General features: G+C 45.1%; 1 pseudogene; it reads left to right on the plus strand.

Moving 5' to 3' along the window:
* Window positions 1-1,257: 1,257 nt before the first annotated feature.
* On the plus strand, window positions 1,258-21,597 carry LOC147916689 (uncharacterized; annotated as a pseudogene).
* Window positions 21,598-22,610: the final 1,013 nt, after the last annotated feature.

The raw sequence follows: 22,610 nt of genomic DNA on the forward strand, positions 1-22,610 counted from the left end.
CCTTGCAAGAAGCAAGAGAATTAGGTTAAACACAAAGGTTAGAGTTTAGGCAGGACAAGAGAAGTGGGTGAGGGTCCGTGTCTGGTGACAAAATCAGCCCCAAATAAGAAGACATCTCTTCTCTTTTCCTCCTACACTAACTGATTTTAGGAAACTAGCCACTTTTCAATCAATACGACTTTATGTCAGACATAAAGTGACATGCATTACTGAATTCTTCCTGTGTATATGGACTGTGACATAGGGCTACAGAGAAGAGAATCACAAGGTCCCCTCCCTTGAGGAGATAACAACTACATTGTGGAGACAAAACTAGTGCATAAAACAATTAAGGAGAATTAAATGCGAGGCTAGACGGCGTCTTGAGAAAAACCTGCCCATTGACTTTTTCATCACAGTATCCTCAGAGTCCAGAATATTGCTTGGAACTTAGTGTGTGCTAGAAAAATCTGTTGAATGAGTAAATTGATGACTGAATTTTTAGAATAATATCTATTGTTATGAGACTAATACATGTTCATTAGAGAAAACTTGAAAATACAGAGGAATATAAAGAAGTAAACAAGAAAAAAAGCAGCCAACATTTTGCTATATTTCTTCTTTTTTTCTAAATACCCATGCACAACACACACACTCACACTTTTTTTTTTTTTTGTGAGGAAGATCAGCCCTGAGCTAACATCCAATGCCAATCTTCCTCTTTTTTACTGAGGAAGACTGGCCCTGGGCTAACATCTGTGCCTATCTTCCTCCACTTTATATGGGGCGCCGCCATAGCACAGCTTGATGAGCGGTGCCTCAGTGCGTGCCCGGGATCCAAACCCCGGCCGCCGGCAGCGGAGCGCACACACTTAACCGCTACCGGCCCCTCACACTTTTTTTTAAAGAACAGAATTGGGACCTGAATTTTATAGCCTGATTTTTTTCTCTTAAAATTATACTGTGAACATTTTTCTGTGCCATTAAATATTCTTCAGAACATTATTTTTAATGGCTTTGTCTTATAGTATTCTATAAATAAATCTCAGTGTAGCCTAATTTATTAACCACTTTCCTATTGTTGAGCATTACTGTTGGAAACATTTTACAACCCCAAAAATTACATTTATGTGCTGCTCGCTCTGTTGCAAGTGTTGTGCTGAGTTTTTTTTCCCTTCCTACATAATCTCATTTAATTTAATTCTCACAGCAATCCAATGAGGTGGGATTCATTATAACCATTTTATAGAGGGAAAACCTGAAGGTCAGAGGAGTAACATGCCAAAGGTCATGCTGCTAGGAGGTGACAAAGCTGGGATTCAAACCCAGGCCCTGATTAATGTCAAACGTTACTCTAGACTGCTTCCCTAGCGTGTGTGAGGAAGGCAGATGCTTCATTAGGCAATAAGGACGTTGAGAAACACATGTCAGAGGGGCCGGCCCCGTGGCTTAGCGATTAAGTGTGCACTCTGCTACTGGTGGCCCGGGATCAGATCCCTGGGCGCGCACCGACGCACCACTTGTTTGGCCACGCTGAGGCGGCGTCCCACATACAACAACTAGAAGGATGTGCAACTATGACATACAACCATCTACTGGGGCTTTGGGGAGAAAAAGGGAAAGAAAAGGAGGAGGATTGGCAATAAATGTTAGCTTAGGGCCGGTCTTCCTCAGCAAAAAGAGGAGGATTGGCATGGATGTTAGCTCGGGGCTGATCTTCCTCACAAAAAAAAAAAAAAAAAAAAGAAACACATGTCAGAAAGGGAGGAGAAGAGAGGGTGTGGTGGCAACCAGAGGAGAGATGCTAAGAAGTGAGGAGGGCTTTTCCATAGCCACAGCTGTGGGGATGCCATGATGGACGAGACCAAAGCACAAGCCACGGAAACTGTTTCCAGAGGCCTTTCAAAAGTGAGAGGGGCATGAGAGGTGTGTTCTGAGCTCAGTGCTCCCGGCTCCCTGGCAGCGGAGTGACAAAACCACTCTTTTATTTCTTCCTGATATTGAGTCCTCTAACAGCCTTGGTACATGTGGCTGGAGGGAAGGTGACATAAAAATCGGTAGAGTGTCAATCTGTTCTTAAGCTCTCCTGCATCCCCTCATGTGTGAGCAGTATTGGAAAGGAGCTCAGAGGCTTGTAAGGGATGGAAGGCAGGGACTCCAGCCCACAGGGAAGGCAGAACTGCAGGGTGAGCAGAGGGGATGGCTGCACCTTGAACTGAGCACAGCCTTTTGGCCGGGGCAGGTCAGGGACCAGGCTTAGGTCGCCAACTGTCTTGGTGTGCCCGGAACTGAGGGGTTTCCCTGGATGCAGGACCCTCAGTGTTAAAATCAGGAAAGTCCCAGCCAAACCCTAGGCCCAGACCCATCTCTGAGGCGGTGCTCACCCAGTGGGGCAGGTCCAAGCAGGTTTCTTGAAAGTGTAGTCAGTGATCCAGGATCCAGCACTGTCTGCACATGCTCACCTACACTCCTTCCCCTTGCAGCCTGTCTCTCCCTTCACCCCTTCATTGAAACTGTGTCCACAATGGTCACTAATGAACTAAGGCCACTTTCAGTCCAAGTCACTGTATCTCTCGCCTGGGCTCTTAATGGTCTCCCTGCTTCCGGCCTTGCCCCACAGTCTATTCTCAACCCAGGAGCCAAAGTGATCCTTTCCTATTTTTTTTTCATTAAGGAGTAATATATATACAGTAAAATTCACTTATATTAGTATACAATTCTGCATGTTTTGACAAACATCCAGTGGTTTAACAGTCACTACAATCAAGATAGAGAATAGTTCTATCATGCCAAATAATTCCCCTGTGTCCACCCCTTCCTTTACCCCCAACCCCTGGTACCCACTGATTTGTTTTCCGTCTGTATACTTTTGCCTTTCAGAATGTCACATGAATAGAATCATGTAGTATGTAGCCTTTCAGTCTGGCTTCTTTCACTGAGCACAATGCATTTGAGATCCATTCACGTTGTTGTGTGTTAGCAGTTTGTTCCTCTTTAAGACTGAAGTAGGATTCCATTACATGGATGTTCCATTGTTGTTTATCCATTCCCCAGTTGAGGGATGTTTGGTACTTCCCAACTTTTGGGAAATATGAATGAAGTAGCTCTAAAAATTCACATACACATTTTTCGGTGAGCGTAGGTTTCCACTTCACTTGGGTAAATATCTGGGAGTGGGATTGGTAGGTTGTGCAGTAGGACTATGTTTCATTTTATGAGAACTGCTGAACTGCTCTTCAAAGTGGCTGTAGAATTTTGCATTCCCATCAGCAATGAATGAGAGTTCCAGTTGCTCTACCTCCTCCCCAGTGCTTGGTGTTATCAATTTAAAAAATTATTTTAGCCATTCTACTAGATGCATAGTGGTATCTCATTGTGGTTTTAATTTGTATTTCCCTAGTGGCTAATGATGTTGAACATCTTTTCATGTACTTATTGCCATGCAAAGTGTCTATTCAATTCTTTTGCCCATTTAAAAAATTAGATTGTTTGCTTTCTTATTCTTGAGTTTTGAGAATCCTTTACATATTCTGTATCAAGTCCTTGATCAGATGTATGATTTGTAAATTTTTTCTCCCAGTCTGTGGCTTGTTTTTTCATTCTTCTAACAGTGTCTTATGAAGAGCAGAAGGTCTTAATTTTGGTGAAGTCTAATTTATCAATTTGACATCATATCTAAGAAATATTTGCCTAGTCCACATTCACAAAGATTTCCTCCTGTTTTCATCTAATGGTTTTATAGTTTTAAATTTTACATCTAGGTCTATGATCCATTTTGAGTTAATTTTTATATGCAGGAAATGGATAGAGATTCTTTTTTTTTTTTGCATATGGATGTCCAATTGTTCCAGCACTATTTATTGGAAAGACTTACCTTTTCTCCATTGAACTGGCTTTGTACCTTTGTTGAAAATAAATTGCCCAAATATATGTGGGTCAGTTTCTGAATTCCCTGTTCTGTCCCCTTGATTTAGATGTAGAGGTATGCTGGTACATGTTTAAGAACTGGCTCTTGGGGGAAGGAGTGGGGTGAGTCTTGATTTGTAGTGTTTGCTGATTTTTGTTTTTTTGCCATGCTTTCACAGTAGACAATTTCAAGCAACCAATTTGACAACCAAACTGTAAAACTCCTGAAAATCTGGCTCTCGTGAGCTGGTATGAGCTTGCGCCAGCACAGCACCGTGTCTATCCTGTTTTCCAACACCACGCTTGTCTTAAACACTGTGGCTTTACACTAAGTCTTGAAATCAGGTAGTGAGATTTCTCAAACTTTGTTCTTCTTCAGAATTGTTTTGTCTATTCTAGTTCCTTTGTCTTTCCATAAAAATTTTAGAACAAGAGTATTGATTGCCACAAAAATTCCTGCAGAGATAGTGATTGAAATTGTGCTGAATCTGTAGCTCACTCTAGGGAAAATTGGCATCTTAACAACACCAGTCTTCAAATCTATGAACAATATATCTCTCCATTTATTTACATCTTTTTTGATTTCTTTCATCAGTGTTTTTTAGTTTTCAGTATACTGATTCTGCACATATTTTGTTAGTTTTATACTTGAGTGGTTCATGGTTTTTCAGTGCTATTATAAGTGGTATTTTTGTAAATTTCCATTTCTAATCGTTTATTGCTAGTAAATACAAATACAATGGCTTTTTGTTTATTGACTTTGTTTCCTGTGACTTTGCTAAACTCACTTATGTTGATTCTAGTCATTTTTTTGTAGTTTCTTTGTAATTTTTATGTAGGCAGTCATGTTGTCTACAAATAGAGACAGTTTGTTCTTCCTTCCCAATCTGCCTTCATTCATTCATTCATTCATTCATTTCACTGACTAGAACTTCTAGTGTGATGATGAATAGAAATAGTGAGAGTGGACATCCTTTCTTTGTTCCCCACCCTAGGGAAAAAGCATTCAGTCTTTCACCATTAAGTATGATCTTAGCTGGAAGTTTTCTGCAGTTGTCTTTTGTCAGGCTGAGATAAATTGAATCTATTTCTAATTGGCTGAGAGTTTTTATCATGAGTGGGTGTTGAAATTTTCAAATGCTTTTCCTGCATTTATTAAGATGATTATATGATATTTGCTATGGGTTGAGGATCTTGAGATCCTTAACTTAATTACATCTGCAAAGTCGCTATTTCCAAATAAGATGACATTCATTGTACCAGGGGTCTGGACTTGGACGTATCTTTTTTGACACCACTATTCAACCCACTACATATAGCAAATAAGTTGACTTATTTATTTGCTTAAATTCTCTCTCCAGCTGGTGTGAACTTCTCACAAAGGTAGGGAGTTTCGTGTGTTATGTTCACTTCACTACTCTGTCTTCAGTACCTAGAATAGTGCTGGCACATAATAGTTATTCAATAAATCTTTGTTGAATGACTAAGTGAATCTCAGCATCAGATACGGCTCTGTACCTCTTTTATTCCCAAACTCCTCTTCCTTGGTTTCTAAGGCCCCCTCCTTTGCTTCTCCTTTGCCTTCTCTGATTGTTCCTTCCCATTCTCCATTGTTGGAGCCTCTTTCTTTCTCCACCTCTAACTAGTCTGTCCCTGATCTTTTCTTCTACTACTGTTTCCTCTCCCCAGGCAGCTCACCCACCTCTGTGGTCAATCACTTCCTAGGTGCAGGTGACTCGCATTTCTATAAGTTCACTCCAGCCTTTCTTCTAAGCCCTCTTTCTTCTTTCCCCTTTAATCTGAATCCTCCTTATAATTAATGTACTCAACACTCTGACACATTGTCTTTTTCCTCCAAACCTTTCTGCCCTCCTTCCACGGCTCAGTACCACCAACCTCCCAGTCACCAAAGCCAGAAGGTTGGGAATCATCCTTGACTCGCCTACACCCTATCATCCATTGAGTCCTATCAATCTTGCCTCTTAAACATCTCTTGGATCTGTCCACTTCTCTCCATCCCCAATGCCGCAGTTCAGCCATTGTCATTCTTTTCCTGTCTCTCTGCTTCTTTCCAAAATACAAAATGACCTTGCTCCTTCTCATCACAAACCCCTCTACTAACTGCATTGCCTATAGGCAAGACTGATCCTTAACCTCTCCAGGCCATCTCTTGAGGCCTGCTGCTTGCCTTCTGTCATCCAGCCACACTGACCTTGCAGTTCCCCAAATTCACCAGTTTCCTGGGCTAGACCAGAGGGGACTGGAAAGCAGACCACCCATCAGAGGACTTCCCCGTGTCCGCGTCTCCACCTGCTCCCTGGTCCCCTGGACCCTGAGAAAACTGCGGTGAAAACTGTTCGGACAGAAAACATTACAAAGAAAAACAGTCTTAATGTTTGGAGGAGGTAAAGCTGTCTCCAAGAGAGATTTCAGCTTCCATTTTACCTTCAGGTTGTGGCAGTGTCTTGGAGAACTTCCATTCTGTTTCTGCCTTTTGGTGTTAATTGTTGGGATCGATGCTGCAGCAATTATATAATGTTTACTGCAGCCACCACATATCCAAGGCTTAAGTGTTGCTAAATGTCAGTTGCACGCTCCCTAGTGTATGGTGTATAATTATAACTGGTTCACTACCTTCTTTGTGAAGGAGGCAGATGCTTTTAGCCTGAAATAGAGAATAGAAATGCATTTTCTCTTACCTTACAAGAGCACTCATTTCCGGAGAGGTCCTGGAATGGAGGGAGAGGAGCACAACACAGGCTGTTCATCATTATATCATGACAGCATTGCCTGCTGGGAGCTCTGCTGGTGTCTCCTAAAATGTGCAGGACCCCTCGACTCCTCCTCCCTGCCAGGCGGCACTGGGGCTTCTGGGAGCCTAAGATCAAATCCAGAGCCGAAGAGAGATGGAAGAACCGGGAATCAGAGTGACCGTCAATGCAGCTATGAAACAGGTGTCATAAGGTATTAGAAGCGTGACCTGGAGGAAAGAGCAGTGGGCTGGAAGTCATGCAGCTTTGGGTTTGTCTTTTGCTATGTGACTTTGGATAAGTCACTTTGACTCTCTGATTTCATTTTTGTTATCTCTCAAGGGGGAATAATAAATTCTGCCTGATCTACCTCAGTTAAATTCAATTCCAAACTACTTACTGAGTGCCTACTATATTCCAGGCACTAGAGGATGCAGTAGTGCACACGTTAGATGCGGTTCCTGCCCTCAGTGAGCTTAGGGTCTAGAGCAGGAGTTGGCAAACTATGACCCACAGGCCAGATCTGGTCTGTGGCCTGTTTTTGTACAGCTGTCAGCTAAGAATGGACTTTATATTTTTAAAAGGTTATTAAAAAAAAGAAAAAGAAAAAACAATATGCAACAGAGTATGGATGTGGCTGTAAAGCCCAAGATATTTATCTGATCCTTCAGGGTTTTTGTTGACTCCTGGTCTAGAGCTGTCCAATGACAGTCACTAGCCACATATGGCTATTGAGCGCTTGAAATGGGGCTAGTAAACTGAGATGTGCTATAAATGTAAAATAGACATTGGAATTCAAAAACCATATAAAAAAAAGAATTCAAAATATCCCATTTAAAATTTTTATATTGATTACATGTTAAAATGATTTTGGATATATTGGGTTAAATAAAATATATGATTAAAATGAATTATACCTTCTTATTTCTTAAAAATGTGGCTATTAGAAAACTAAAAATCACATAAGTGCCTCACATTATATTTCTATTGGATAGCACTGGTCTTCATGGGAGTTAGATCGCGAGTCTAAAATCAGATCTATTGCTTATTAGTGTGTTTTCTGGGCAAATGATTTAACTGAGCCTCAATTTGTTGTTTCTAAAATGTGAGGCAGTAAGAACTAATTGAGAGAGTTGTTTTGAGGCTCAAGTGAAACAATCTACTGAAAGCATTTTGTGAGGCACAACTTGTTACACAGATATAACTGGTTGTTGTGGTTCCGCCACACCTGAGAACACAGAAGGCTATTTAGCTCCCTCCCCATTTTGGATCCTTGGTGTGCTGGTGACAGAGCTGGTGTGTGTGCCATGCAGCGCTCCTCCCGCACTTCTCACGGGCTCCCTGTGCTCTCCTCCTGCTGCTGCTGCCGGCCCCGGGCCCCTTAGGCACTGGTTTGTAACATTTAAAGTTGCTCCTTCCTCCTGGAGTACCTACATTTGGTCTTAGAGAGACAAAGATGTCAAAATCCTAATGAAAATGCTGTAGGAGAAAGATATTTTATCAGGAGCGAGGAAACCTGGATGACTGGTAATAAAACTCCAAAGAGTAACTAACATTAAGGTCTTACTAAGTGTTTCACATGTGTTATTTCACTCAATCAAATAGCAACAGTATGAGGACCTAAAGTCCAGATTTTACAAATGAGCAAATGGAAGCCTAGAGAGATAAAACGACTTTCCCAGGATCTCTCAGCTGAGATTGGAGAGATCAGCTGAGATCAGGTGGCAGAGTCTGAGCTTGAATCCACATCTTCTGATCCCTAGTGCTCTTCCCGTGACCTCAGAGGTCATTCAGGGTGCTTTCCCCGTCCTTGTGCAAGCAGTGATGCTGGTAAGCAATGTAGTGCTGTCGGGAGGAGTCAACACGGGATAGTGAACACAGCTCTGGCCAGGAGCCAAAAGATCTAGATTCTGTCCCAAGCGTTGCCCCTTATTAACTGGGCCAAACCAGTTCTCTCTTAGGGCCTTGGGGTCCTCATCTTCAGGTGAACTGTGGCACTGTCACCTCTCAGGTGGTCTTGGCGCTCACATTCTAGAGGTTATGATGGAAGGCCAAGTGCAGGGACTCCCAATGCTCCCCCAGGGGCCGATGCCCACCTGGGAAATGGTTTAAAAATGCAGGTTCCTGAGCCCCACTCTGGAATGCCTCGCTCATTGCCTATGGAATGAGGTTCTAGAATCTGTGCCTGTGAAAACTTCTGTTGAGTCTCTAGGTTTATAAACCACTGGGTTAAAGGTTGTAGTTGGCTCTTACTAGAACTTTGAAATCAGCACTTTCGAAGCAATGGTCTCCAGCTGTACTATCTTCATATCTCCTATCTAATTGAGATGCTCATCAGCACTAATTTCAAAATATAACTGGGATCCAGCCATTTCTCACCGCCTCTGTTAGCTACCAACATTGTCCAGGCCACCATGATATCTTGCCTAGTCTGTTGCAGAAAGGCAACGTAGTATGGCAGGTCAGAGGCAGAGGACCTGGGTTGGAAACCTGTCTCTGTCAGTTGTTTAACCTCTCTATGCCTCGCCTCCTCTACCATGGAGCAGAGATAATAAAGGTGTCTTTTGTTGCTGTGAGGATTACATGAGTTAATACATGATAACACATGACATAATAAGCCCTCAATAAATACTATTTATACTGCAATGGCCACTAACTGATGTCCCTGCATTTCTAGCCTATTATCCATTTTCCACACAGTAACTAGAGACATTTTAAAATATAAATCAAGTTATGTCACTGTCCTACTTAAAACCTGCTAACAGCTTCAAACTCCCCATTGTACCCAGAATGAAATTCAAACTCTTTTCTAGGGCCTATGAGGCTCTACAGATCCAGCCATTATATACCCTGTACCCTATTCTTTCCCTTATATACTCTGTTCTAACCACACTGGCTTTCTTGCTGTTTCTCAAACATACCAAAAACATTCTGACATCAGGATCTTTGCACTAGCTCTATCTATTTATGGTCTGACATTATATTTTGCATTTGTTTAAATTGTCTGCCTCTCCGACTAGATTGGAAACTCCATGAGGGCAGGGAATGTCTATCTGTCATCTATCTCTCTATGTCTCTATCTAGCTATCTATTCTATTGATGTATCTCTTATTCACGTCTATACCTCCAGCACCTAGAACAGTGCCTGGTACATAGTAGGTGCTCATTAAATATTTGTTGAATGAATGTAAGAATCAATGAATGAACCCACACCCTCTTCCTCCTGCCTGCCCCTGCCTTCCACCTCATGATCTCTAGCTAGCTTCATTTCTGCTTCAACTTCTCCCAGCTCAGACTGTTCTGAGGTGGGTGTTCTGGGCATTTAGCTGTAGTTTATCAAAGCAAAGGAAATTATTCTCTGGGGAATCATAACTTGAAATACACATTGCTTTTGCACTGCGTTGGTGTGCACTAATGAATTACATGGAGGAATAAATATTTCCGGAGACCTCCGTTGCCCAGCCAGGCCTTTTATCTTCCCTGTCAGGAGGAGTGGAGGCCATTTATTACCCCCTCACTTCCCTTCTGGAATCACAGGCAGGAGGCTGCTGTAGGTGCGACTGAAATTTCTATCATCTGATTCTTCGTTTGATCAATAAATCTCTCTCTTGAACACATACATCTGTATTTAACATATCCAGGGAGTGGGCTAATTAAGCGCCTAGTTAGATGGTCTCTTCATAGGCCACTTATGGTCTAGCATTTTCCCTATGACCCATGGAATTTCTCCCCATAGGAAATAAATCCAATCTCAGTTCCTTGGGCCGTGAGTGAGCAGATGCCAGCCATTCATTTTCCTGGGTCCCCTGTTGGCTCATGCCAGCTTCTTAGCCTTTCTCTCCCATGGCCACTTCTTTTAGGCTGTTGCTTAACCTCCCAAAGCCTGTGTTAATAAGATTGAGATCATACTATCCACAACTGTGGTCAGGATTCAACGTGTCACTTTCGTAAGGCCTTATCTTAGTGCAAGGGGTGATATGCAAAAATGCTTACCCACTAAAGTGGCTCAGGCTGCCACATCACAACAATGCTGGGGGTTTGGAGCAGGTGTCAGCCCCATAGTTGCGTGTGGGGAGCTCTGAGGGGTCTCAGAGGAGGGGTGTCGTGGCCAAGGTGGTGGGAGCCCTTGTGAGGTTCGGGGGGTATAACTGGGTGGGTATAACCAGTATGACGTATTTCAATATCGTAACGACACGTCTGACCGTACGGCAGAGTACTGGCTAATGGTCGACTGGCCCTTCTGATGAGCTCCTTGGAGCCACCCACCTTCCCTGGAACGTACACATCAGACACCAAAGAATAGAGAGGCTCCCGCATACACGCTCCCGTTGCAGCTTTGGGTCTCTCTACTTCTCTTCCTTCTTCCTGGTTCTGTCCTCCATCTGACTTGCTTGCTGTCAACCTTCTGACTTCCTCTCCCACTTCTGTTCTCACTTCATCCTTGGATTTGACACTCAGCACCACTCTCCTGGCCACAGACCTGTTTCTGTGGACAAGAGGGTCTGCTTCTCCATCTAGCCCTTGGGGCTTCAGGCTGTCTCATGTAAATACCCCTTGTGTTGGTCCTTGTCTTGGGGTCCTCCAATCCCGGCTCTAAATTTCAGGCTCGTCTGATCTCAGGAATAAGTAGGGGCTCTGCCTGTTCAAACCTCACTTGTTGTCTAAGTCAAGATCTACCTTGAAATTTGCCTCCTCTGAAAAATTTTCTCTGCTATCCCCGACTATCTAAATGGAAATATGATATATCCAGCCATCCCCAAATGTTACTCAATCTAAGGCAGGTCATGACACATGGGAGCAATGATAAGTGCTCTAGGAGTTGAGGAAAAAGGAGCAAATGTAGAAGGCTGGGGGTTAAAGAATTAAGCAGGTCTGGGGGTGAGTCTTGGTTTTACTTGTTGTTGGTTGTATCATCTTGGGCAAATTGGACTTTGTGAGTGCTGTAGTTTCCTTCTCTGTGAAACGGAGGGTCCTTGTGAGGATCAAATCAGAAAATGTTTATAAGATGTGTAGCACAGGGCTTGGCATACAGTAGGTGCTCAAAAATGGTGCCTGGTTGCTCATTGTCCCATGTCCCATTTGGTTTCTTCCATGAGAAGCAGTGTGACATAGTGGCAAGAGCGTGTACTTTGGAATCCAGACAGATCTGAGTTCAAGTTCTTCTTCGGCTACCAAATTGCTGTGAGATCTTAAGTAAGTTATGGATCTTTCTGAGTCCCATGTTGGTAGGACAGGCCACTCAGGCCTTCCTTGTGGAGCTTGTGGGAGTCGTAAGTGAGGCAAAAGCACAACGTGAAGTAGGAGAGTGGCTGGTGTGCAGTAGGCGCTCCTCAATTCTGGTCTCTCTCTCCCCCTCTCTATTGGTGAGAGATCCGTGGCCGCAGTGACTGGCAAAGACATATGGATTCATTTACTTGATAAGGAGTAATTTTCTGTCCTCATTTTGTTTTTTAACCTGGGAGAAAGGTACTAGAGGAAACAGAATTATTGGAGAACTGTCTTGTTTTCGGAAACATTAGATAAATTAGGTTACATATTTTATTGTTCCTGAAGACTGTGCGATAATTTATTTCTTTCCTTTGAAGGTGCCTATTCCAACACCCCAAAGCAATGCTTTATTTTGTTCATGCTTGATGTGATCTGCTCACTCGGTTTACTCCTCGTTCAAATGAACTTGCTTTAATACAATTTTAATTGTTTCTAATGCTTTAAATTAATTATAGCCATTTCAGTGGCTCCTCTGTCTTTGCTGTTTCTCTGTTTCATTTCCATAGCAACCTCTCTTACAAAGAGGAGGGTGTGTGTGTGTGTGTCTTACAAAGAGGAGGGTGTGTGTGTGTGTATGTGTGTGTGCGTGTGTGTGTGTGTGTATATGTGTGTGCATGTGCACGCATATGCCTCTTCTGTTCTGGGTGTTGATTTCGGTTTGCTTTTCTACTCTGTAATAGCTGCTTCAGGGAGAAGACCAAGTGAAAGCTGTTGATTGTTTTCCACTTGGGAACAACGCCTGGCCTAGCATGTCGGTTGTGAACTCTGCTCCACTCTTCCCCTCCCCATCTTCTCAGCCTGGGAGCAGCTCAGAGGAAGGACCATGTGGGGTTAGTGCTGAGATGACTTAGTGCAATGTTCGGAATTAATAAATTAATATTCATGGAGCACTTTTGTGTGCCAGACAGCGCTCTTGACGAATGTTAGCTGATTTGATCCTTGTAGCCACCTCGTGAGGCTGAAGTTATTATTCTCACTTTAGAGATGAAGAAAAGGCACAAAGAGGTTAAATGACTTGGCCAAAATTGATCAGCTGGTGAGTGGTAGGACTGGGGTTTGATCTCAGGTTTTGCTCATGTCAAATGACAGGTTCTCGTCACTTTATTGTGGTATCTCTTTCCCTCCACTTCTATGGGCTGGGAGACTTGCTCTGTCCTTCGGGGCCTATCCAAAATGGCCCCCTTCTTGAAGCTCTCCTGATCAACCAAGTGGCCCATCTGTCCCACCTCTAACCTTCGTGGCTCTTTGTTTTCAGCTTTCTTTGGCCTCTTCCCTTTATCATCACTTGCATTCATCCCTGGTCGTCTTCTGGAAGGAACTTGAGGGCAGGCTGGTGAGTCTTGTCATGCTTTTACTCCCTTTATACCCAGCACGATGCTCCCCACAAGTTGGGTATTTAGTAAGTATTGAACCAATTTGGAGAAAACCACAAAAGGAAAAGCAGAGGTGTTTTGGACAGTTATCCGATATTGTAAAAATGATGGTGGTTTTTCCTTCAACCACTATATTTTGCTGACTTATGTAGATGCTGGGTTTTATGTTCAGGCGTGCTTGGGAAAGCAGCATTAAATTCAACCAGGCACATTGTGAAAATAAGTCATTTCCTGCGTGTGGGGGCTTTGGGGCTCTTGCCTTTGAAATACGTGAGACTGTCACCCGCCATGTCATTAGAGCTGGCAAACCTTGGCATCAGAATCTGGTCTGACTCAGGAAATGGCAGGAGGTCCAGGTTTCTCAGAGTTGGCTGTCCAGGCAGGAAAGGAGGTGAGTAATTAACAGGAAAAGCTATCAGAGGTGGGGGTGGGAGGCTTTGATCCAGGTGTATCCCTCCTTCCTTCCCTCTGGAACTCTCTGGACTCAATGAGTAGGCATCACAGGGATTCTGAAAGGGAAGTAGGAGAATTTTAAAGGTAAGCAGAGCTTACCTTTAAAAGGAGGAGGTTTTTGAGGAGAAGAGGCTGTAAAGTTGTGTTTTGAACTACTATTCCAGCACATACATCCAGTGGACCCAATCCCTTCTTCCCCCGGCCTGAGGCCATGTATGGATCCCAGAAGAGTGGCCTTGCTCAGAATGGTACTTAGTGCTTCTCCGTGGGAACAGCTTTCAGGACTTGGCTGGCTTATGAACGGTGGAAGCAAGTGGTCTTGCTGCCCTGGTGCTACACCTCATAGAGCATCTCCACTCCCTTCAGCGCGTAGGTCATCAGCTGCCCTCCGTACCTCTGTGAACCCTCTCACTTGCCTACCCGCATTCAGCCTGAACACATGCATACCACTTGGCCTCCCACAGTCTTTGCCACTGCTGTGGTTTGGTGGCAAAGAATCCTTTGTGTTCTTCGCAATGAGGTAGAATTTGGTGGCTATTTTCTCAACTCGCATCACCATGGCCCATCTGCACTTGGATTCATGGCTTGAAGTGATTCTGCCCCTGGAGGGCTTCCTTTGTTATTCTTTGCTCTTCTGTGTGGAGTGTCCCACTTTCTGACACAGACAGGCTGCCTTTTTGGCTTGATCTTGGGGAAATTGGGCTGGCAGGGCTTTTGTCTGAAACCTAGACACTTGCTGGCTAGGTTTCAGTTCTGTGACCACGCTGGCCTGGCCAGCTCCTCAGTCATTCCTGTCAACAGTGAGTCATATTAATTACCAGTTCAATGTCCTTGAAGGTCAGCTGACCAGTGGCTCTGCTTGTATCACTCAATGTTTTCTATTGGATTAGTGGCCAGTGAAGCTGCCAGACCTGGAACCTGGGCATCCAGGCGGGTGATGAAGTGATCAACCTCAGCAGCTTTGCCTGGAAGGTGTGGGAGATACCCACACCTAAATAGATGTCTGCAGGAGGTGGGGGCATGGTGTTGACTTATTGAATTCTGTCATCTATCAACCCACCTTTCAAATATCTACTCTGTCTAATGCCATTGGGAAAATTTCCTGATCAGCCAGCTGTGCCCAGATGCTGCTTGTAGAGCCATCTGGATCATCTTCTCAGCCTTAGAACGCTTTGCACAATTATTTATTCAGCAGGTGGCATAAAGTAGGGTTTCAGGAGGATCCCTTCTGAGGCTATGCTAGGAGAGAAGGGGGATGTCCTGCCAGTGTTTTTGCTTCTCCCTGTCTCTATAAGCACTGAAGAGAGAGAAAATTCTGCTCCCACCAGGCTGTTTGAAAGCACACTGGGTCATTTCAGCACAAATATAAGCAAGCACTTATACATAAGCACACACACACCAGCACACATGCAAGCATACACACACGCTCAATGCCTCAGTATCCAGGGCTCAGCACCCACTCTGCCTAGGATGACCTGTGGTTGCGCCAGCTGCCAGACGGTGATGGACCAGTGGCCTCTGGTCTCTTTACTCCTGTGAAGATCCAAACCTCTTTTGGCCCAAGGTGATCAGCAAACAGAAGCTTGGAGGGAAGAGCTGCTGCCTCATCCCCTGAATATAGAGGATGGGCCAGATCAGGGGAAACTGGGGATGGGAGGGGTTTGATTCAGGTTTCCCTCCCACCACCCCTTTCAGAACCTTCCTCCCCACAAAACTCTGTTCTGTGCTGGGCACTATGTGGGTTACAAAAGGGAACATACTGAACAGGAACTGGTGCCTTGGTCATTTTGTCACACTAGTGAAAATGCACTGGAAAATTCCCAGGAAATATGCACCACCTCTATGCCTGACCATCATTTCTTCTCTGGACGACACTCCTTCCTTGACCCACACTTCATCCGATGCCTACTCCATCCTCACTCCTTGCCCTTGGGAAGAAGCTCGGGGCATGGTGAGGCTTGGAGAGAGGGTCAGGGGGTGTTGAAAGCTCAGGAGTGGGATGGAAGAGTCTAAAACCAGAGACAGTCACAATTTACTCACGTTGTCTAGGCTTAATGATTCTTTTTATTGAGGTATAATTGACATATATTAGTTTCAGGTGTACAACATGATGTTTCAATATTTGTATATATTGTTGGCTTAATGATGTAACAGCACTCTCTTTCGCTCTCAAAAGTGTCCTAGTTTGGATGATAAGTTATATGATCACCCAATTTAAAGCCCGCTTTACTTGCCATTGACTTGCATGGCTTGTTTTCATACTATCTCAAGATGGCCCTATATCTAAAAGGCTGCTTCCGAATGTCTCCTGTCCAGCAGCAGGGCCCAGCTCAGGCAGGCAAGATGGAGGCAGGAGTACAGACGACCCCAGACAGCTCTGGAGACCACACCTGGCTCTCCTGTAGGAGCTCCCTGTCCATTTTCATAGGAAATTCTTGAAGAACCCTCCCCAAGTATCAAGTTCGCAGGGCATGTAGCTGGTGCCAGAGAACGTAGGCTGGCAGCAAGCTATTTTGGGGCACAGCCTCCTGACCCCCTGGGTTTCCCCAGGCAGCCAGATGCTATCTGAGGACTCCTGGGCTTGTCCTGGCAGCAGCCTGCAGGTAAGCACATGTGCAGGCAGCCGGGGATCCCAGGAGCTGGGGTCTTGATCTCCATGCGCAATGCCGGGCCCAGCTGGGGCTACCTGTGAGTGGAGCTCTGGGTCTGCCCAGAGAAGAGGATGGTTAATTTTCTCCAATAACTCACAGCTTTGCTGCAGCAGGACTGTCTGCTCTACCGTATTAATAGGAAACAAACACATTGTTTTGTTGTGTTTGCTTTCTGTGTTAGGCTGGAGTCTTCGAGGACTGTTTAAAATTTAATAAGTGAGAATAAAGTCAGGAGAAAAAAATATTCATTTGGGGCATCTGGCTGTATGAGACTTGTTAATTCTGGCTCTGTGTTTCTAGTGGCATATAGCTGACCCAGCAGGTGTGAAGCATGCCCGCCCTTGTTCCTTCAGGGCTCAGGGCTGGCTCGACCCTCTGTTCTGGGAACAGACCCACCCTTGCAAATGCCACACAGTAGTGGCTCAGGTGGGAGCAGATGCAGCTCAGGGGAGCAGGGTTTCCAGGGAGCCCTGAACCAGTTTTTTTCCCTGGAAGGCTCTGAAGGTCACCCCTGGTCCTTCAAATTCACTCAACAGACTTTTACTGAACACGTACTGAATGCCAGGTAGTGCTAGGTGCTGAGCTAGAGAGAAGAAAAAGGTGTGAGCCTGTGCTCAATTCAGAGACTAGACTTATATTGTTAAAATGCAGTGAGTGAGGACAGGGTGTGTAGGAGTAGATAACAGAGGTTCCCATGGAGCGCTCTGTGATGCACTGCAGAGAGCCCCGGGCAGGGATGAAGGACTTAGTCCCCCAGCCACTGGGAGTTCTGCTGCAGAGGGAGGGCCTTCAGCTGTTTGCATCCTGCGGAGATTTCCTCCTTGGAAGAGAGTTGCCTGGCCCAAGATCATGTCCCCTTCCTGAGGCAGCTGTATCCAACGACTCATGGATGTGTGTGCATACAGGCTGCACCTCCTTGCCTCAACTTGGGACAATTCTGAAGGGTCATTTGAGTCTCAGAACCCCCATGAGATCAGCAGAAGCCTTCTTGGGGCTTTATCACAGCTCAATTTCTCCCTCTGCCCAATCCTGCTTCCTTCCCTTCCACAGGTGCTGATTGCGAGAGCACTCCCTAATAAACCTGCACGTTAATCTCTGTCTCAGGCTCTGCTTCCTGGGGAACCCAACCTGCAATAGGCCTAACACGGTCAACGTTGTCCAGGGAAGGCTTCCTACAGGGAGTGACTTTTAGGCTGAAACCTGAAGGATGAATGAGTCAGTCTGGTGACGCCTATGGATTTGGAGGGAAAGGGTATTGGTTCCAGACACAAGAAGAGAATGTACACAATCTGATAGGCAAAAGGGGCAGAGCACGCCCAGGTGGGGCTAGCAAAGCAGGAGCCTGAGGGTTAGGTTGAGACACATGATGGGGTTCTTGTGAACACTGATGGGGGCTTGGGTTTTATTCTAAAGGCACTGTGATGTCATTGAAGGGTTTTAAGTAGGGAGGGTGGTGACATGGTTGATTTACTTTCTTATAAAGAGAAGATCTTGATAGAAAGGAAGTAAAAACAGAAGCAAGGAGACCAGCTACGGAGGCTGTTGTGGTAACTTGGAAGAAAGATGTTGATGGCTTGAATTAGAGTAGATGGAAAGAGGTGGATGGAGTTGAGATATTTACTTAGGAGAAAGAATCAATTGTCAGGAACTGGTGATCAATAGAATATAGAGGGAGAGGGAGGAGACAAGGATGATGTTTGGATTTCCAGCTTCAGTAACTGGGAAGACGGTGCCACCATTTAGTGAGATGAGGAGCAAGTAGAGAAACAGATTGGGGAGGAGGGTGGTGGAGGGGAAACGTGTTTGGTTCAGAAGTGCTGAATTTAAGTTATCTTTGGGATATTCAAGTACAGAGCTGAGACATTTAGGTGTCTAGATACAAAGCTTAAGAGAAAGAATGAAGTTGTTTATTTGTTGCTTATGGCAAATTGCCCTCAAATCTCAGTGGCTTAAACAACAATAAATATTTGTTGTTTCAGTTTCTATAAATGAGGAATTGAGGAGTGCCTTAGCTTGGGGATTTCTCATGAGGTTACAGTCAAAATGCTCATCAGGATTGTAGTCACCTGAACATTCTACTCGGACTGGAGGATCTGTTTCCAAGATGGCACACTCCCATAGCTGTCAAGTGGGTGTATTGGCAAGAGGCCTTACATTTTCACCATGCGGATCTATCCCTAGGGGTTGTGTGAGTGTCTTCATGACATGGGAGCTTCCTCCAGATCCAGTGATCCAAGAAAGTAGGGCAGAAATGGCAATGTCTTTCATTGATCTACCCTCAGAAGTCACACACCATAACTTCCACCATATTCTATTGGTCACACAGACTGACTTTGATACATGGATGGAGGGGACTACACAAGGGTGTGAATACCAGACTTCAAGGATCATTGGTGCCATCTTCAAGGCTAGCTACCACACTTAGAGATATAAATTTGAAAATCATTAGCATTTAGATGATATTTGAAGTCTTGGTAATGGGGGAGATCACCTAAAAGAAGTGTGTAGAATGAAAAGAGGAGGGCTTAGGACAGAGCTCTGAGAGACACTGGCCTTTAAGGATAAGTAGGAAAAGAGAAGCCAGTAAAGGAGGCTGATGATGACTGTGATCTTGTGTCCTGGTTTGCCTGCAATTTGTTCGGATTTATGTCTGTGGTGCCCACATGATAATTTATTCTTTCTCTTTTCCCTGTTAAAGTGTCCTGGATTAGATGAAAATTCTACGGTCACCCTATGATAAAAAGCAGCCAGAGCAGCAGAGGAAAACCAGGAGGAGCCCATATCATGATGAACACTAGATGTCATGACAAGGAGATCATTGAAGACTTTGGCAGCAGATGTTTGAGTTGTGGGCAGGGAAACCAGGTTTCAGTGGGTGAGGTGAATATGAAGTAAAGAAAGGTGAGAGTGTGATTTCTAGAAGCTTGACCAAGATATGAAGGGAGAAAATGGGGTTTTAAGAGTATATTAAGTAGTGGGAGAACTTTTCTCTAAAGATGCTAGACACTAGAATATGTATTATTGATGAAGAAAAGGCTCCAGTAGAGAGAGACAGGTTTTTACCATCCAGGTTCCCCAGAGCAGGAATAGTCTGGAAGACAACTCTGTAGGTCTCAATGTCTCAAAACATAAACCCAAGATGAAGGTATAGAAGCTAGTTAGGAAGGAACAACAGCCACTTGAGATCCCTGAAGTTCCCAGGTTTCCACTGGGCCCTGCCTGGTGCTGAGTGGCGGCTCTCTAGCATGGAAATCCACGTGACCTGGCATCAGAGGTGCTCCTGTGGTCTTGAGAGCTATCCTTACTGCTCTGCCTTCCCCTTTTCCTTGGGAAGGCTGCTTCTCTGGGCTCCCTGTGTGGAGATGCTCTTGCTTCCATGGCTGACAGCAGAGCAGTAGAACTCCAGAAAGGTGGATTGAGTGCTTGTGCTTGTGGGTTGACATAGGGATGTTGGAAGTTCCTTATTTTGTATGTGCTGCAGAATGAACCGAAATGGTCCCTACCCCATTCCCAATTACGATGATAAGAGACAACTAGAAACGTGGCTCCATTGTCCTACATAGCTCAGGCAGAGGCTTCTGGGAGCCTTTTGTAATGAATGGGCTCAAGAAGGAGAGAAAGAATTCTTTATTATAAAAAGGCCAGGATTACTCTTTCACAAGGAATAGAGTCCAAATTGTACAGCTAAAATGAAAATATGGGTTTCAACAAAAACCAAATTCTTGTGGTAGTAAAGTATGTTTGCAGCTCAGACAATTAGGAGGAAGCTGGTTGTGCTGGCTCTGGGAGACCGAGATCTTAGTGCATTTCAAGCACCCACATCTCTGCCCCCAACCCAGGCGACAATAGCTGCTCCTGCCACACTTCAACCCTCAACAGCAGGCAGAAGCCCCGGTGGGGAATGACTTCCCTGATGACCAGCTGATGTCAGAGTCTCCCACAAGAAAGGATTCAGGCCAGAGGCACCCCTTCCATGTGGAAGGGGTGGAGTGTTCCAAGAGAGGAGAGGAGGGACATCAGATGATGAGGCTTCCAGAAGAGAAGGCTGGGGGAGTGAGTGTACAGCTAAGTAAACCTTGAAGGGAGAGGCCTTGTCTCACCTCTACCATGTGGTACAAAGGGCAAATTAACCAGGTAAAGTCTCCTCACCTGTCCTCTGACTGGACCAGGCTACTTTCTGGAGCCTTTCATTAAAGGAGAGCTTGACTTTGTTGGAATAGAGGCTATGTTTTGTCCTCCGGGTGAGGGAGTGAAGCCCATCTGTATCACCTGACAAGAGAGTGCACTTCCTGAGTGGATTACACACAGGGGAGCCTGGGAGGCCGACTCCTTGCATACCTTCCCCCCATCCATTTCTTCATGGGCTCAAACACACAACGGGGAAGGGAACCGGAAGTGCCTCCCCTCCACCACTAAAAGGACTCATAGTAAATGTCAGGTTCTTTGAGGAGGACACTTCTAGCAACTCATGCATGTGCTGGGAGAGGCAGTGTTAGATATTTGCAGACCCAGGCCTATTGGAGCAGGAGAGGGGCCGGCTCCGAGATTGCCCCCTGCCCTGCAGCTCCGCTTGGGTTGTACACGCAGATGTGTAAATCTTCTGCGTGTGGACAGATTGGTGGTCTCACCACATCGCATAGCGGCTGCTCCAGAGCACCTCATAGCATATTTCCCGCAGGGAGTCAACTCTTCCCGGCAGCCTTATAATTTAAAAACAAATTGATATGCTATAATTGCAAATGTCTGGATTGTTTGTCCCTGACAGGAACTGTCTGAAGGCAAACAGCCTGGTCTGGGGGGGAGGTTGTTCCCCGACAAATGCTCTCTGCTGATACGAGGATCCTTTTGCATCCTAAGTCCTTCCTCATTTTATGGCAGGATGTAAATTCTGCATAGAGGATTTTCTTTATGATTCCTTTTCTTGACGCTTGAATTCTGAATTTTATTTCTCCCTAGAGAGGCGCTGGAATCATCCAGCCATCCTCCTCGTCAAACTTATGGGCAATTTGACCTGCCATTTAGCCATTTCCTGGAGCCGGTTGAGTGGTTCTTTGGGCCATTTCTGCCTTGAAGACAACACACGGCTGTGTTATCGCCCATGCAGATGAGGACCCCAGCCCGCTGGCTTGAGACTCCTCGCCCTTGAGAATATTAATTCCACCTCTGCTGACTGCTGAAGGTTTTGCCAAGTTCACAGTGGGTGAACTCGTTTGTTAAGTGGGTGTAGGGGCCCCTTCTCCTAAGTGACTGACTTAGTTTCAAAGAGCAAGGAGTTGAATAGGCAACGTCAGGGAGAGAACAAACCACGAAGAATATCGTGTTACAGAGAAATTTCCAGAAGCCTGAGTAGGTTCTATGTATCTCTTCTGAGTCCATATTGATAGGGAAACTGTAAGCTGACCCTATATGTAGCATGCTCCTGTAATACTGTGATTTATAATAAGAAATATGTATTTGGTCTCCTTTCTGTTCCTGCCCCAGAGCTCCTAAAGCCCTTGAAATTTCCTGAGTGATGAGAGCCCTGAAGGTGACAGGAGAGTCTTCTGTTATTCATAACAAGCCCCTTTCAATCACACCTGACTTGATGTCAATAAGGTGATTTAGGGAAAGCTCAGATGGGAGCTGGTTGCCAGGGGAATCAACCTCGCAATCTGAGAGTTGGAACTTTCAGCTCCATCCCCTGCCCCACCTCTGGGGAGGGGAGAGGAGAGGGGCTGGAGGTGGAATCAATCATCAGTGGCCAATGATTTAATCAATCAGGCCTATGTAATGACATCTCCATAAAAACCCAAAAGGATGGCGTTCGGAGAGCTTCCCAGTTGGTGAGCACGTGGAGGAGCTGAGAGAGTGGTGCCTGGAGAGGACATGGAAGCTCTGTGCCCTTCCCACGTATCTTGCCCTATGCATCTCTTCCATCTGGCTGTTCCTGAGTTATATCCTTCTGTAATAAAGTGGTAACCTAGTAAGTAAACTATTTTCCTGAGTTCTGTGAGCCACTCCAGCAAATTAATCCAACCTGAAGAGGGGTTGTGGGAACCTCTCATTTATAGCCTGTCAGTCAGAGGCATAGGTGACAACCAAGAGTTGCGATTGGCACCTACAGTGGGGCTAGGAAAGGGGGGGAGTGTGGGACAGCTCTTAATCTGTGGGATCTGATACTAACTCCAGGTAGATAGTGTCAGAACTGAGTTAAATTGTGGGAGACTCAGCTGGTGTCTGAGAATTGCCTG

This window comes from Ceratotherium simum, chromosome 7 (assembly GCF_057802395.1).
Source record: "Ceratotherium simum simum isolate JZ-2026a chromosome 7, ASM5780239v1, whole genome shotgun sequence".
Taxonomy (NCBI): domain Eukaryota; kingdom Metazoa; phylum Chordata; class Mammalia; order Perissodactyla; family Rhinocerotidae; genus Ceratotherium; species Ceratotherium simum.